We start from the raw sequence: 17,129 nt of genomic DNA, 5'->3' as shown, positions 1-17,129 counted from the left end.
AGAAAAGCATGAGTGCAAGTACTGGCAAAGCTCCACCTCATGGTACAGGGGCTATATCCGGCACGCAAACAAACAAATGTGGTGAGAGGAGTATGAACTACAGTTGGGTAATACAAATGCCGCACAAGGCTGAGTAGAGGGTCCAAATCATAAGTTGCAGGTAAAGGACGAATGCAGCACAAGGCTGAATAAAGCATTGAAACCGGACTAATCAACCAGCTACAAGGTAAACAAGCGCACACAGCTAAGAGGAATAGGGGGAATAAACGGCATGGTACTCCGGCTATGCTGTTAGTCAAGAGAGTTACGGTGCTTCGCATCAGGTGGCTGATACTGGGTCCATTGATGCACTTGCAGCGAAGTGCGACATTACATGTGTCCATGCTAGCGTGCGCCGCAGGTGCTGGCTGGAAGTTTCCCCACACAGGCAGAGCTGCATTAGACGAGGGGCGGATCGAACTGCGAATATTTGTGGACGAACATGATAAGGCAAGTACCGATGCGTCAATGTACACCAAGGCAGGCAGGAAAATTGATGGGGTGGGTGGCGACAACAGAATCACAGAGTACCGGCGAGCGTGGTAATTGCCTCGCATGATCGTGAGCCCAAGAGGTAGGTGAGGCTTGGAGGAGGCAGAAGCTGTGGCATTCATCGGATGTCTGAAAAGGGCAGATGGGCATTGTAGATTTTGAGCACAAGGAGATGGGGCGCCTCTTGCCTGGGCTAGGTCGCAAGTTGGCTGAAATATAGCCGGTTGATTTCCAAGCACAGTGTAGGGCTGGAGACTATGAGATTTCTTTTTCCAGTGCATCTTAGTCCAGCAACTGTCAGCCTTTTCTCAATACCTTCCACCAGTAGAGAAGTGTGCATAAATGCCACAATGCCTGGGTAGCATGTTGCAGGTACTCATTGAGACTGTGTCAGGGTAGTACTGGTAGTCACATGTCTGCACAGGATGCTTCGGCTAGTCACAGCCTCGCTAGGACAAGTTGCTAGACTGGCTTTGTGCAGCCAGCCTGGACATGCTTCTTACAGTGAAATGGTATTTCTTTTACTGTCAAATCCAACACGAGTAGGTTATTATGTGGTAATAGTAACATCTGCCTGCATATACATGTATGGGCGCAGCCAGCGAGAACATGTTTTTTATACTGGCATATATTTGTTCCCCACTTTGAATTTAGGAAAACTACAAGTCTCAGAATTCCAAGCAAAAACAGGACTGGTTGGCTTTCTCTCGCATGGCCATGAGAATCTTTAGAGCTCTTCTCTGCAAGGCAGTATTAATGTGGGCCTGGAAGTACAAAATGTCAATTTTTCTACCAAGTGCAGCATGAAAGGTATGTAGTTCAAGTGCTTACGGATGGGGTATCTGTACTTCCGCCCACTGAATAGTTGGGGTAGAGGCACAGAGCACCCCAGCCAAGGCTCTCAATTGGTAACTTGGGTGAGAAACCAGGCTGAGACTCCAGGAAAGTGATGCAGGCTGGTTCTAGGTACAGTGAATCCCCAAGCTTCCCACAATGGAATGGCCACACACTATGTTCGCTGATAACACAGTCCTTTTATTGAAGGATAAAAGTCAGGCAGATATCCACAAATAAATAAGATGATATAACCTAAACAGGTAACCTAACATAAATGTACAGTTCTATGTGGTACCACTGTTAAATTCAATTGTAATGCACCAACTGCTGACAGTTATTGAAAATCATTTAAATTCTTAGGCAAGGGTTACCTCATAAAACATTACTATAGACAGGCAGGTAATCATTAGAGCATAGGCAGGCTGCTTTCTTTGGGATCAAAATGCAATACTGTGTGAGGATTCCCCCTGCCCCAGTAGGCAACCTGTAAGTAAAATGTTGCGGTGTACTTTATGTTGTATATTACAGCCCATCCAAATACGTTCTTTAATAATTTGCTTCTCTTTCTGCAGATCCCACTACCCCAAATTACCTAGGAAGTCACAGGAGAACAGGATCCAAGACGAATCAGGGACCCCTGGATGAATCCGGAGGATGGAAGATGCTCTTCCTTGTCACAGTACCTTGGCAGGCAAAGTGATGGAGTTTCTCAATTTCACTCGAAGATGCCCCTCTTGGATGGTCCCCCATTGGAAGAAGAGGCCAATGGGACGTCAGGGTGTCGAACAGCAGAAGGGAAACAAGCAGTGTCAGAAAGGCAGCAATGCAGGTCTTTCGCAGTGGTCTCTGATGTCTGGTTGCTATGCCTGCTTTGGATGTCCCACAAAGGTTAAACTTTCTGTGGACCTCGACAAAGCCTGGCTAAAGATAAGACCCTTGGTGGCTGTGGAGGACTTTCGGTGGAAAACGGAAGTAGGTGTCACGGTTGAATGCCTTTCGGTATTTCAGTGCTGCAGCCGCAGCTTGGACCTCAGGATGGCTTTTGGCAACCTAGACACAAACACTGGACTGGACTGCAGATCCTCAACAGGTCTGGACCCTCTGGAAGTCTTCTTCAGATTTTGGTGGCAGGAAACACACTGGCAGACACTCCTCTGCAGGCAGCAGCGACCCTGGACCTTCTGTGGCGTGGAAAAGTGGTTAGATGTCGTGGCAGGGTTGCCCCTTGAGGATTTCTTTGAATGGTTGGAACTTTGACAGCTCTGGATGTCAGGGTAGCCCCTCTTCCTGTCGATGCTCAGCAGTTTAGCTTCCAGAGGTCGCGGTCACAAACACTCCTCCGGACCCTGGGCAACACAGATTAACTTCTTGGCCTCAAAATGTTCAGGCCCTCTTCTTATGGACCCACAAAGATCCCTTCTATGGGCGGCAGTACTGACTTCCAGGACACTTTGTGAAGAGGTAGGACCTCTCTGGTTCAGTCCTTGAACCAGCACAGCAGCTTTCGGATTGAATGAAGAGATGCAGCCGCAGACTTCTTCCTCCAAATGGATTCCAGGATGCAAGCTTAGAGGCCAGTTTCAGACGGATCCTCATGACAGGGTTAAGGATATCAAGAGCGCTGGAGATAAAGAGATGAAGGTTGGAGCGGGCTGTGTCAGAGTGGGAGTCAGCTGCAGGGGTAGGGGAGGTGAGAAAGTGGAGGCAAAGGCAGTAACTGACACTTCATAGGTTGAACGACCAAGGTGGCAGTGCTGGGGGAAGGTTTTGCCAGGGGGACAGGCAGTTTCAGGTGAGAGGAAAGCAGAAAGTGGTCAGTCCAAGAGAGTGGAGTAGTGAGAGGGGCATGTCTGAGGAGACGAGGACATCAAGGGTGTGTCCAGCTGAGTGTGTCGGACCAGAGGGAAGAATAGAGAGGCAGAGAGAGTTGCAGAGTTTAAGGAAAAGCCCAGAAGCAGGGTCAGAGGAGTCCAAGTGAATGTTGAAGTCCCAGAGGAGGTAAGAGGTAGAGAGGAGGTGAGATCAGCCCATTTAGAGAAGAAGAGTGCGCCCAAGCCAGGTGACCTGTAGATGGTGGACAAAGTCAGAGAGAGGCCAGGAGAGATTGAGAGTCTGCAAACCAGGCATTCAAAGGAGGAGTAAGCCTTATTGGGGATGATAGCGGTAGGGACCCACTCAGGAAAGATCAGGGTCACGCCACCACCGGGCCAATTGATCCTGGGCTCTGAGAGGATCTTGTAGCCCTCAGGGAGTAAAAGTGTCAAAACCTGTGATAGAGCTGGCCATGAACCATGTCTCAGTGAGTGTGAGAACATCCAGGTCCAGGTCTTTGAGGAGGTGGCAGATGTCAGAGCTGTGTTTGATAGCAGAGCAAGAGTTGAGAGTAGCTAAGTGGAGTGGGTGGCCACTTTTGAAAGTGTTCCGGGAAGGGGTACAGGAGAGAGGTACACCCAGTGAAAGAGGCAGAAGGGCCAGGGAGCAGAGGTAAAAGAAAGGGGCATAGGACGCAGAGGGGAGACAGAGGGGGAGACGGTGGAGGGCAGTGTCCTGGGAGCCAGAGGAGGTAGGTGGCTGAGAGAGGAGATAAATGGAGGAGCAGGAGAAGGGAGGAAGTTGATAAGACAGGGAGGACGCACATCAAGGAGGAGGAGGTGCAGCCGAGTGCCTTGGACCATGACAGTGCCATTTAGATAGATATTAATGATGGTTTTGGAGGACAGGAAGGAGGGCAAGAGGACCCCTCATCTTGTTCCACCATTAATGGGTGAGGAGCAAAAAGGAGAGAGAACTGCAACCATATGTAGGGTCTATAAGTCGGAAGAGGGAACGACAAAGAGTATGTCAGTGAGAGTCTGTCTGGAGGAGGCACTGATGTAGATATCAGTGATGGGAAGGCCTGGATTGGAGACCAGGATATCCTTCTTGAAATCCCTCCTCCCAGACTTAGTGAGAGGGATAGGATAGGTGATAGAAAAGCAATGAGAGAAGATGGTGAGACCAAGAGCCCCATAGAGTGGTGCAGGGAGAAAGGAAGGGGAAGAGCGACGGGGAGGAGAAGAAACACAGCACAGAGCTACGCCACAATGCAAAATCACCCAGATGTGCCTTTCCTAGAAAGAGGGACAAGCCCCAAGGTTAATTTAAACAGTTCACCTAATGCCAGATTTGGATAACAAACAACTGTGCCATGTATGTAGCAGCTACATAAACTACCTAATAGAAATCATAAGAGAGGAGGGACAGTTAGATAGTGCGCTTAGCGGGTAGGCAGCGCCATTGTCAACTGGAGAAACTAAAAAAAAACACATTTTGTTTGGAAAGTAAACCGGCCACGTTTAATCCATTAACATTACTATGCAACATCATCAGTACAGTATAAACAGGACCCTAGCAATACACAACTATAGCATAACCATCATAGCTTCATTTTCACAAGTCATAACACATATTTTCAGTGGTTCCTCTTTGTGACAGGCAGTCCCAGGACCTCCTACTCCACCCCCTTTCAGTGGTGAGGGCCCCCCTACTTCTTTGCGGACCTCCCTGCCATACCATATGTTTGGGGGTTATGCCAGGAGGTATCCTTTTCTTGTCCGACCCTTTCTGCCTCCTGGACCCACCCCCCCCCCTTTATCCATCCCCCTTCCCATCGGGCCCCCTTTGCCAGGCCGCAGCCAACGTAGTGGGAGGCAGACCATGCCCTTGCCACTGTACCTAACTGTCTCAGGGTCCCCCCTGGGAGGGGCGAATCACTGACCACCTGTTCCTCCCCCACCTGCTACAGGACCTTCGACCAACTGTTCGGAGGTACTCCTCCCTCGCCCCCCCAGCCACCCCTGTGCTGTAAGTATCACAGCGAAAACGTTCTCGAAGAACAAGTCCTTTCTTTGTTCCGACAAATGTCCCCCGTCGCAATGAAAGTTCTCAGTTCCTCTTACCAATCGGTTGCCCACTATCCATAACTGTCCCCTTGTCAGACGGGCTAGTTCTTCGTTTAGTTTTCTTGCAGAAATGTATAGTGGCCTTGCTGATCCCGGCACTCCCCAGCTCACCCTGGGGATGATCTGAGACCAAGCCATCATAAGTTACCCAACCACCCAAACAAGGAGACCAATACTAGTCGTAGTTTTCCTCCACATTGGCCCCAGGTCATTCCCCCCAATGTGTAGTAGAACCAAATCTGGCTCGGGTAGTTGATGCTTAGCCTTGCGCTCTGCTGCAGGGCACTCCGCACCTGGCATATGCGCATGCCCGCCATCCCGAGTGTACTATTGCCTCCATGTCTCCGATCACCCCGCTCCATTTCCTGACTCTTCTCTTCCTCCGCCTAATGAAGGAGTGACCGATCACCCATACCACCTGTGCCATCCTCTATGGATAACAGAACAGATGGGAACGTTATGCATGGAATCAACAGACATCATAATCATTCCTCCTGATTGTTCCCTTTTTTTCTGTTTCCCGCCGCCCCGCAACACTCCTTCGCATTTGCGAGAAGCCAGTGTCTCTGTCATGCATGTGCAAAAGAGAACTGTAGGTCAACTAGCACTCATGCACTTGTTACATGGCAACCACAAAACAATGGATCTGTATTGGTTTGGTTGCGCAAGGCAGTCATTGGGGACATTTTCTATAGGTGAGTAAGTCTAAAATGGGGTATCATTTGAAATATAGAGGCAGCAGGGAATGGGAAGTGTGGAACTATGTTGGTTTCAAATAATGATAAACACAATGATTAGAGGTAAAGGAGGGACGCACAAGCAAAATAAGCAGTAAGAACTGTCTAGAATTGTGGACCTAATAGATTAAGGAAGGCAAGAGGGAAACTTCTTCTAATGGATTAGGCATTCAGGATTTGGCAGTCGATAGGTAATAGGTGGACCTGTACCTTACATTATAGATCACTGGTGGAGTGAACAGGCTCCTCACAATTGGACATTAGTTCATTTTTATGTCAAAGCATAACGTGAATAATTCTGTATTTTGCATTCCCCACAATTGGTGTTAAAGGTGCTGAATTATTTAATGGAGAAATCACTAAGCAATTCAAAGATTAGTTGATAACTATGTGGGCGCTGGACACATGGATTCATTACGGTCCAGCATAAAAGGAGTTCACTTCATTATTTGAATGTAAGAACTTTAGAAATGTTTGGTAGAACCCAGTTAGTTGATCGCATGCAGATCACAGTGTTTAAACACGGAAGTCACTTTATTTCATTTGAAATGGAAGACAAGATGCACAATTTTCTTATGAGTATATATATATATATTTTTTCTTGTCCGTTTTCCTATGAAATTGTAACCTCATCCCCCTGATGTGGAACGACCCCTGATACACAACTTATGCAGTATCTACCCATTTTATCAATTTATTTCGTAACAAAAATGTACAACACAAAATGTTGGATGATCTATGTTCATTATTGGTTGTATGATTTGGTAAAAATTATTTTATTTAAATATGTGAACATGAAGGTGTTTTGCCCCTGACAAAGACCTAGGTAAATTGAGGTCGAAACACGTGTTGGCCGGAATGTGATAATCACTGCTAGAGAATAAAAGGTTTTGAAGAAAGAAATATTCTTGATATCATTTTTGGACAATAACAAAGGAGGAAGTTAAACATTGATTATTGGACTCATAAGTTTAATTGATGAACTATCCGCAGTGGATTAACCATCAAGTTGGTTTTTGCATAACTTTGTTGTAGACTCAGAAGGGTACCTGGTATGGAAGTCCTTGCAGCTAGTATGTCCCAATACCTGTAAAGTAACCCAATTTCGCAGTAACAAACGCTGTGTAGTTTTTGCAGCAGAGTATATGTGCCCCCCCCCCTATTTATTTGGAGGTGTATTAGTTCGATCTCTTGGCTAGGTTGTGCTCTGAGTGGCCATACCTGAACGCTGTTGAAATTTGTCAGGAAATGTTCCCATATCCTGAGGTCCCCTTTTACTGAGGCAAACAGTCACGTGTGGTGGTGCTTTTCTGTGAAATCACACATGGCTCCCGCAATGGCGCGGGAGCATGGACGCCAGCCACATTGGTATAATTCCCAGCACGAAGTTGAGTTGTCCCACCAGGCGCTGCAATTGCGCCAACGTGATCTTTTTCGCTTGCAATCAAAAGTACACTGATTCCCTGAATTCCTCCACCTTGCCGGGTGGAAGGCGGCATGTTCCTTGCCCTGAATCAATTCCGATTCCTAGAAATGAGATGATGGTCACAGGCCCTTCTTTTTTTCCTTTGCTAAAGGCACCCCCAGCTCTGTTATCTTTTGAAAGGTTTGCAATGCATCTGCACACATACTAGTTTCCCGGGGTCCTAGGTACAGAAAGTCATCCAAGTAATGTACTATTGCTCCCTTCAGCAGACGCTTGGTGACTCCATTCTAAGAACGTTCTGAATGCCTCAAAGTAACTGCACGAAATGGAGCACCCCATCGGCATGCATTTGTTGAAGTAACACTTCCCCCACCCCCGCTACCTGAATACCCAGCAACCGGTAGTCAACTGGATGTACTGGCAGTAGCCTAAACGCTGACTCAAAATCTGCCTTGGCCTGTAATGCCCCCTTTCCCAGGTCCCTCATTTGACCCAGTGCATCATCAAATGATGCGTATCGTACAGAACACATGCTTTCCTCACAGGGCTGGACTGCCCCACCGGGACACCGGGACACCCCCCGGTGGGCCTCTGGCCGTAGGGCCTCTTTGGAGCGGAAGGACACACATTGCGTGAGCGCCACATCTGCCTGGGTGGTTTGCTCGGAATTGGCTGCCTGCAATGCCGGCTGCCAACACAAACCGATGCAGGCGCTTCATATTTTTTTCCTTCTCAGCAGGGCTGGGCATGGAAAGTGTTCACCTGGTACGGGGCGTCACGGCTGGAACTCGGTATGAAACGAGCGGCTGAGGACTTAGGGAGCGGACTGCAGCCCCCCTCCGCTTCGTGCCTGGCCGGAGGAGGTGTGAAGGCCCCCAGGGAGTCCAGCACTCTAAGGAAGAAACCCGGCGCCGCAGCGACTCGCTACATGCTTTTCAACTGTGTGTCTGCCGCGGCGCCGGGCATGCATAGCCCGAAGCTCTGCAAGAGAAGGGCTTCCGGCAATGAAACTGACTCAGTTGAAATACACATACAACCACGAAGCAGCCTCAGCGCGAACTGATATTGACGCGTCAGGGATTACAATTTATTATGAAGCGGGGCTAATGTTTCCAAGGCCCCATAGCGATACCAGCATAGTGCACGCCAGAGGGGTACAGTACTGCATGAGCCAGTTTCGCTCGCACAGTTGAGCAGTGTTCTGACTCATTACTGAGAGTCACTACGAACGTCCTTTTATGAAGAACATAAGGTGGGAAGCAAAGTGTAAATCCCTCGATTTTGTAAGGTGCCATAGGTAGCACAGTGGCTACAGCCGCCCCGTTTTGACATCTGTACAGGGCCTGCAGACGTAGGTTCGAATCTCGACATGGACAAGCTAGTGTTTTCGTTGCCACCCGAGGTTCACAGGACATACGAGCGCATGTGCTGGCGGGAGGAGGTGTGAAGGCCCCCGGAGAGTCCAGCGCTCGGAGGAAGAAACCTGGCGCCGCAGCGATTTGCTACATTCAAGTAAGTTTCTGCCACGGTGCTGGGCATGCACAGCCCAAAGGGAGAAAGGTTACAGCACACTCCGTAAGAGAACCTAACTACCGCATAAGTCCCTCTGTTGTTAAGGCTACATAGATAGCCCGCTTTGACATTTGTGTTTATAAGTATAAGTAAATGGGTCACAGCATACCGCGTCAAGGAAATGGGGAAAGAAGGCACCACATCAGAGCCTCACGTGTCATTGAAAGCCACAGTGATATCACGATGCGGGCAGGTTGGCCAAATAAAGTTAACAAGCCATTAAATGGCAGGGCTAATGGGATAGCACAGCAAGTAGAGTACTTGCGTTTGTCATCTGTGCGGAGCCTGCCGATCCAGGTTCGAATCCCAGCAGGGCCAACCCGAGCTTTTTCATCCTTAAAACACACTGCATTTGGGAATATGTTTAGCCCATTTTTGGCAACACAAAGACATATCATGCAGAGTTTATGTATTTGCTAGGTTAACAAACGTGGGGTTGTTTCTTTTAAAACACAAGGTTGTGCTAACAAACCGCGTTTGCAAACATGTTTTGTCCTAATGACATCTCGTGCATAGTTGGAATGTAATGTCGAATGCAAAGGACAATTGCAGATCTGAGAGTCCCACATCACTGGGGACGGTAGGCATATGCATGGCAAGGGCAAATAATAGTTAATGTGGTATAAACCGCAGAACTTGCACGAACGCCCGCTGCTAGCTAATGTTGCAGGTGTTTAAATCCAACCGCTTATACCGCAAATTCTATAAACAACCTTACAAGGCAAACTGTTAATTATACGATGTATTGCGCATGATACGATACAATTTTGAATGAACTAAAGACAAATGCTTGAAGCCCCACAAGTATCACACCAGTAAGGATATTAGTAACTCACATGTCAGGGGCGTACAAGTGTTTTTGAGTAAGGTATGAAGCTCAGAACTGCTACGAACACCTATGCCAGCTAATAAGTATAAAAATAAAAACTGTCATTGACCACAAATAATTTTCTGGGCCTTCCTAGGCCAACTTTACTTTATACGGGGCAGAGAGCCAGGCAGTTACCCAAAACGGGTGACAAATAAAATCTCAGCATGGAGTTGCACAGTACAGGGCTGGACTGGCCTATAGGGAACTCTGGAGATTTCCCGTTGGCCTCTGCACCCTGGGCCTCTTTTGTGTGGCATTTTCGAATTCTCCCATAGGAAAAGGGTTGGGCTTGCTGAAAATGTGTAATATGGGCCCACTTTGAAAATTATTTCCAGGGCCTCTTTTGATTCCCAGTCCACCCCTGTTTCCTCATCACATCATTCACTGACACCCACTTCGGGAAGGACAGATTGTAAATTATCCTGAACCTCCGCACTTCTTTCTTGGGCACAATACCTACCATGGAGCAAATAAACCGAGGAAAGGGTGGAGGGGGCTCAAATGACCTGCTTATTCTCCCCAACCACATTTCTTTTGTAGTGTTTCCCCCTTACACTGCATTGTTGCTACTTGCCAATGACTGGTACCTACGTATCTCAGGCGGTACTACCCCCTTTACCGAAATCCGAATCCATCTGAAAAACACTCCACCAATAGCTGTGCCTCCTCTTTCCTGGGGTAACTGTTTGCCCAAGCTCAGTGTACATCTACTCCGGCCGGTGTGGGCAACTCAGAGTGGTGCCCCGCTCCCTTACCCCTTTTTGTATTGCCTGCCTTTTGTTCTTTTATTGCATCTCTTGTCTGGGTGACCTGGGAGTCCGCAGCTTGAGCATGCCCGTTTAAATTTGCACACAACCCTAGTGCACACTTTGGTTTTGAAGGCCCAGCATGTCCCCTTTCAGTCCCCCCCTTTCCGGGGGAGCGTTCCGAAAGGACTCCCCTTTCCTTGGTGACCAAGTTCCTTATGGCCAGGGCCCCTGAACATCCCTACTGTCGAGCCATGGTGCAAGTGGCACACAATTCTATTGCTCTGGTCCCCCACACCAGTTGCACTCTCCCCACTTTGGGCGCCCTGAATGTTTCATCATAATTTAACCAAGCGCTAAATGTGCATTCCCAGTACATGGACATTATCAAGTGTAAGTAGGAGAATAATTTCTGATGGAACTCGGGGTACTTTTCTACCACTACCGCTGCAAATATTGCGAACCCTGATGTCCAAATTAACTATTGGTCCTTCAATACGCACTTTCTTCTCCTTACCTTCCCCCTGTGCTTCTCTTACTTCATTAGAAACAGCATAATTAGACAGAGCAAAGATAGCCACAAATCCATCCTTCAAATGTTTTCTTTTACCTCAGGTGTTACATGCCAAGTGAGCATACCTGATGGGTTAGTGATGGGGACCGCTGGTGCCCTCACATCTCCACCAGATGCGCCTGTCGCTGGGCACTTTGTTACCTTTTGTGCCGTCTGCCCAGCCCCATTTGCTGGAAGCCCCCTGCCCTGGGTCACTCCCACCTCGTTCCCCGGGGGTATCGCCCCTCCCGGCATCCCAATGCTCCCAGGCCCCGCTGCCCATTGACCCGTTGTGGGTTGCCCTCTCCGCCCACCCCCAAACTCCTGTTTAGTCTGCCCTGCAGTGGTCCCCTCGCTCTTACTTTCTCTGGTTGCCTGACCGTGCCCCATGAGTCTAAATCAATCACTGCCTGTCCTATTGGGTCAGTCTGTCGCGGAAATCCTTGCCTGTTTCCCTGGCCATTGTTGTGCCTCCCGGGCACTGTGCCAGCTGTTACAACCTGTGAATATCCCATACTGGTACCCTGTCCTGACCAAACTTGGGCCTCTCTTCCTCTTGCCTGATCCCCTCCACTGACTTGCTGCTGTGATGCTGGTACCTCTTGACCCTATTGCGCCGTGCTACCTGTGGAGGGCCTGGGAACCCTCCCGAGGAGGTCCCCCCTGTTCCTTGGCCCTGTGCCTGCCCCTGCTCTCTGTCCTCTGCCACCTCCTTTACTCTTGCTATCTTTGCCCCTTAGGGGGAAACGCAGCCCTATGGGCCACATTTTTTTTCCCCGGCTGTGCCTTCCCCTCCCAACTCGCTTTCTGTACTTCCCGGCTGCCTTATCGTGTTTTCACCCTCTTTGCCACTTAACTGAGCCATGAGTGTATCAATTCCTTTTCCCTGCAGCATTATAAATAACTGTGCCACTTTTTGCTGGGACAGTTCTGACTCCCTTTCCACCGTACCGTGCTCCCCGCTCACCGTGCCCCCCGTACACCACTGTGCTCTGCAATGCCTTTCAACCCATAAAAAAAAAAAGAAGTCAACTTTTCAAAACTTCCAGCTCCTGCCCCATCCCCATCTCCTTTCTCGCTCCCCCTCCACTGCCCTGTCAAGCACCGTGGAACCCGCCACCCACCTCCACCATCTCCCAGATGCCTACCTCGCTACCCGCACCACCCGGCCATACAAAGAACGTCCCCACAAAGGATCCCTCGGAACGGACCCGCCTCCCTAAATACCCACTACCTTGCCTGCACTGTGGAGGAACCCAACGAGCCCAGGGCCGAGACGAACGAAAAAAATCAAGCTGCACCACCCACGGTCCGCAGTAATCCCCCCGATGCAGATGGCGAGGCAAGTCCCCTCCGAGGCGCACAGTACTATGAAAGCCACACGATTACACAGCAGCAACCAGAACGAGGAGAGCGGCGGCGGTCCTAGCAGGTAACGGCGGGCAGGTGCTTTCCAGGGAGCTTCAGGGGACATCAACGAGGATCAGGAACTGAGGCTGAAGAGCTTTGGTTCCAATCCTGCTTCCCTGGCCTCTTAACCGCGTGTTTTAGTGCAGGCGTCAAGGCCTCTGTGGTGTCCCCCATTATTCTGCCCTAGGGTGTGTCACCACACCCCGCCCAGTTTCCGGCAGCCCTTGCGGCTGCCGCCCTACTCTCCAGTCTTTCTGGCACCTCCCACCATGCCCACCCTGCGGCCCCTACACTTGGGTAGGAGGTCCACCTCCAGGAGCAGCAATGGCTGCTCCCCCTGCCCGCAACTTTCTTACCTTGACAGTTGCTGCTGGTTGACGGCTGCACTGCATGCTCCCCCAGCAAATCCCGTCAGACACCCTCTGTAGCGGCAACTGTGGGAGCTCCCCTTTCCCTCAGGGCCCTTAGCCGCAGGTGGCTGCAACGGGCAGTCGGGCTGTCCTACTGGAATTTCATAAGAAGGCAAAGTGCAAAATCAGGAGTCGGGGGCAGGGTGGGAACATGGAAGAGGGGATAATAGGCTAACTGAAGCCGCAATGCGCCATCCAATCTAAATGAACTCTTTAGCAAGGTAAATGCAACACACAGATGTAATAAGCACTCACCCAGAGGAGAAAAGCCTGGAAAAATGACACCCGGGACGTCTCAACCAGTGCTTCAGGACCGCCAATCAGCATTGAGACAACGATTCCTGATCCCAAACCGCCGTGTGCAGCCGTTCATCTAGCTTCGCTCACCGAAACATCTTGCCACCTGATACCCGGAGCCGACTCCTGCCTCAAACTCTGTCACAGAAGCCTGCAAAGCACCCTGAAGCTGACTCGACCCTATCGAGCACTAAGAACACCAAAAGATACATTGCGGTTCTATCCCCCTGGCCCTTCCCAGAAGGCACCCAGAGACATTTTAAAACCATTTTCCACCTTCGTGCCAAAGCCAAGAAACCATAACAAACTGTTGTGGTTATTAACCATACAGATTACCATCCCGTCAGTATCCAGAGTGCTTCCCTTTTCCTTCTTTGAAACGGTCTGTCCTCTGCATCCCTTTCCTGGGTGGGTTGTGTTTCCTAGTGTTGTTAAGACGGTCTGTTGTGATAATAAAGTAGATATTTTATACAACCTTGACTGGTCAGTCCCTTTTATCATTGGTTAATTGTATTTTCGCTGCGTTGCAACTAACCAACGATCCACAATCTTTAGAGTAGATCAGCCTGCCGTTCCGGCCACATTATCAAAGTTGGACAAGGAGGTTTATAATTTTAATTTATGCTTGTTTATTCCAATCTGTTTGGATCCATGCTTGTTTATTCCAATCTGTTTGGATCCATTCTGGTATATTAGAGGTGTGGGGCTGATTGATGGTTTAGAAACAGATATTCACCCCTGGACAACAGATACCCCGGAATTTGATTTGTCACAAGAGGAATACAGCGTTGGTCCCTGACAAGGTGGATGTTGTTCTTTGTCCATGCATGGTTAAAGGTGAGCACCGCAAATTGCAGATACCTTAAAATGCGGACACTAGAGTGGGTACCATCCCATAGAACAGGCCATTTTTGCTGTGTTCGTTCTCATAGAGGGGCGCCCATGACTAATTTTTGGATTTGTACCTTAAAATCACACCTCACTGGGCCAGTGCTTGAAGTCTAAAAAAAATAAAAAATGGTTCCCTCTTCCCAAGCCCTTTTCTGCTCCCTTCGCTCCCTGTCATTTACCCCCTCTAATTCCCCCAAATTTAAACCCCCCACCCGGGTCCTTCCTTTCATCCCCTCCAACCCACAAAGCTGTGTTTTTCAACCGTTGTCTAAATACTGAAGAAAACACTCTGCAAAATTAATAAATAGATTTGTTCTTTTATCACGCGCTTAAAACCAGAGAGGGGTTTCTAAGCATGGGAGCGGGACTCGAACCTGTGTTGCACTGCTTTGTCTTGTTTCCAAGACAAACACATTGCCCCCGAGTTATCCTTCCTCTTGTGCATTTAAATGACCACCGTTAGTATGTCATCGTCACCCTCAGCATGGAGATTTATGCAACCTCCCCTTGCAATCATACCCATTTGCATGTCTTAAGGGACATGCCCAGGACCATAGCCACTGACACCCCTCTATCCCCCCCCCCCATTACCTGCAAGCACCCCTGCACTTCTCCGATTGTTAACCAATGGTATGGGAATGAGCTTCATGCACAAGCAGTTTATTGATATAAACAAGCTTAGCCAGCACCTGCGAGATATCACCATGAGGTTTGGCGCAAGGTCGTTACAGGCAAAGCCTAAAGTGGTCTTCCCTACCGTCCTGGAACGGTACTCCAGGTCACGTAAGGGGTACTATGGCAGATGTCCCTAACGGAACGTCGTACTCGTTAGTTCCCTCTCACTCTGACCTCTGCACTGGGCTGAAATATACGAACAGCAAATGAAGACACTATGCACATATACAGTGAACATTCGAATGAAAACATTTACAAGTATACGTTTTCAGATCAGCGAGACTCAGGAAAGGCACTTCGGTCCTGCTGTGAATTAACTTTCGACCACCTTGTACCACCCCAGTCCCACGACCGATTTTTCTCTTTACATGAAAAAATGACTGGTTAGTGAACGGCACACAAAAAAAAACATACAGTCCATAGGGAGCAGTCTAATCGCTAGATTGGTGAGAGCAAATGACAATCACTGCACCATATGAGGGTGGGGGGGTCCTAATCGGGGTTAAGGGGCCTCGAGATTTCCTCTCCAGCTTCTCCTCCCAGGGTGACCCCTTCCCCCTTCGCTGCCAATGGATCTTAACATTTAGATCAAACTTGACCCCAACAAACAAACACACACACACACCAAATGACATGCAATAAACGCCTAAAATTGTCCATCGTACAACCGTTCCTAATATAAACAGCTAACCAGATCAACCCTTGAGGGGGATGTAGGCGCCCTGAGACGAACCCCCTCCACCAGTTGATGTTGGCCATGACTCATGGGTGCCATGTCTAGTTAAGGGGAGAGCCGGACTACTTACTGAGGTGGTGCAGGTAAAGTGCTGGGGACTACGGCGACTGTGCCTGTCCGGCGAGGTTGGGGGCAGGTAGGGCAGGGCAGGTGCTAACCATGGATGGGTATTGGTTCCTGGTGGGTGCTTACACTAGGTGAGGTTGGTGCTCGTCTCGACAAGCTTCTGTTCCCAGGTTAGTGGGTGCTTTTTCCAGGCGAGCTGGTGCCCTTCCCAGGTGGGTGAGTGGCAGTACCTGGCACAGAAGGGTGTCTGCAGGGATTCCGCGGTGTATATTGCTGCCCGGGCTCTGCTGGCGCCCTCGATCTTCGGACCCTGGCACGCGCTCTCTGCCAAACTCGCGACACACTCTCCTGTCTCGCCAGAGCCGGCTCCGCGCTGCCTGCTCTGCTCTCCTGGGAAGCAGGCAGAAGCGACCGGCAGGCACGTGACTTCCTGGAACGTCACTTGCCAGTCCCAGTGCGGCAATGTCACTCCCCAGAGACAGCTTAAAGGGACAACACCTAAGGGGGCAATCTGGCAGGAGAGCGCAGCAACAGGTGGAATGGGCAGCACGGAGCATTGCCCGGTGCAGGGATAGGACGTGGGGATAAAATGGGACGGACTGCGAAGAGCCGAGTTCTTAAGGTTTCCCAAATGTGTTACTCCAATACAAAATATATTATATAAAACCAGGACTGAACAAACTGCTCGCACCTGACATGGGTTACTTCTTAACATGGAGCACCCAAGACAAGATGTGTGGAGGCGAGCACACAAGTATTACTTAATTTATCTTTTGATGAATGACATCGATTATCGAAGCCCAGGGACCAGTCCATTTGAAAAGTGTGATATAGCAGCAGTGTCATTTTGGTTACTGACTTTAGAGACTTAGAAAGTGCTTAGGCACTGCCGTTAGACACGAGGGCAGCGTTACGTTTCTTTGTCTCTCCAAGTTTGACAGATCCTCTCGAGAAAGGCATAGATGGGGAACGGAATGTGCGCAGGTGTGAGCAGTGGTGGAAGTGAAGAAAACGAATTAGTGCTACTGACTGAATCCAAAAAGCAGGGGGTGGGATGGCACGAGGGGTGAGTGGAGAAGTGGCGGGCGGAGGGGGCTGGGTGGAGCTTGTGCTGTAAATGTGTGGTCCCATTTCAACATGATGGCCTGGGGCCCGGGGCCCCTCTTGCATAGAGCAGAAAACAGTCTAAGGCACCCGTGAGGTGCAGGGAGCTGAAAAACGAAATGCCCACTGAAAAGCTATAACTCCTTCTTTGTCTGCAAGTGGCTGATGTGGAGGGTTGCGTTAAAAGGGAACTAGGTGATAACACTCCTGTATACCCTAGGGGAAGCAACATCTGGAAGGGTTCCAACAAATGCAGCTTATAAGTCAAGCGCTGCAAAGAGCACATTTAAAGCCCCACAATGAAGGAATAAATTGCGTGTTATAAA

At 49.4% G+C, this 17,129-nt stretch overlaps 1 protein-coding gene across 3 annotated transcripts in view; it reads right to left on the bottom strand.

Annotated features, from left to right (window-relative positions):
* The window catches only part of MAPKAPK3 (MAPK activated protein kinase 3), a 514,657-nt gene extending 498,526 nt beyond the window's left edge, over positions 1–16,131 (bottom strand). Inside the window, exon 1 of one of the 3 annotated variants that reach the window (XM_069644064.1) lies at positions 15,930–16,131. The gene's annotated coding sequence lies outside the window, so the exon portion shown is untranslated. Of the gene's footprint in view, positions 1–15,703 lie in introns of all 3 variants that reach the window. The other 2 variants (XM_069644065.1, XM_069644066.1) reach the window with 2 other exon arrangements.
* Between the last annotated feature and the right edge of the window lie 998 nt (positions 16,132–17,129).

The sequence above is a fragment of the Ambystoma mexicanum genome, chromosome 2p (assembly GCF_040938575.1).
Source record: "Ambystoma mexicanum isolate Mex_15411 chromosome 2p, UKY_AmexF1_1, whole genome shotgun sequence".
Lineage (NCBI taxonomy): Eukaryota > Metazoa > Chordata > Amphibia > Caudata > Ambystomatidae > Ambystoma > Ambystoma mexicanum.
Note: the sequence above shows the minus strand (reverse complement) of the source record. Positions and strands in the feature narration are given on the sequence as shown.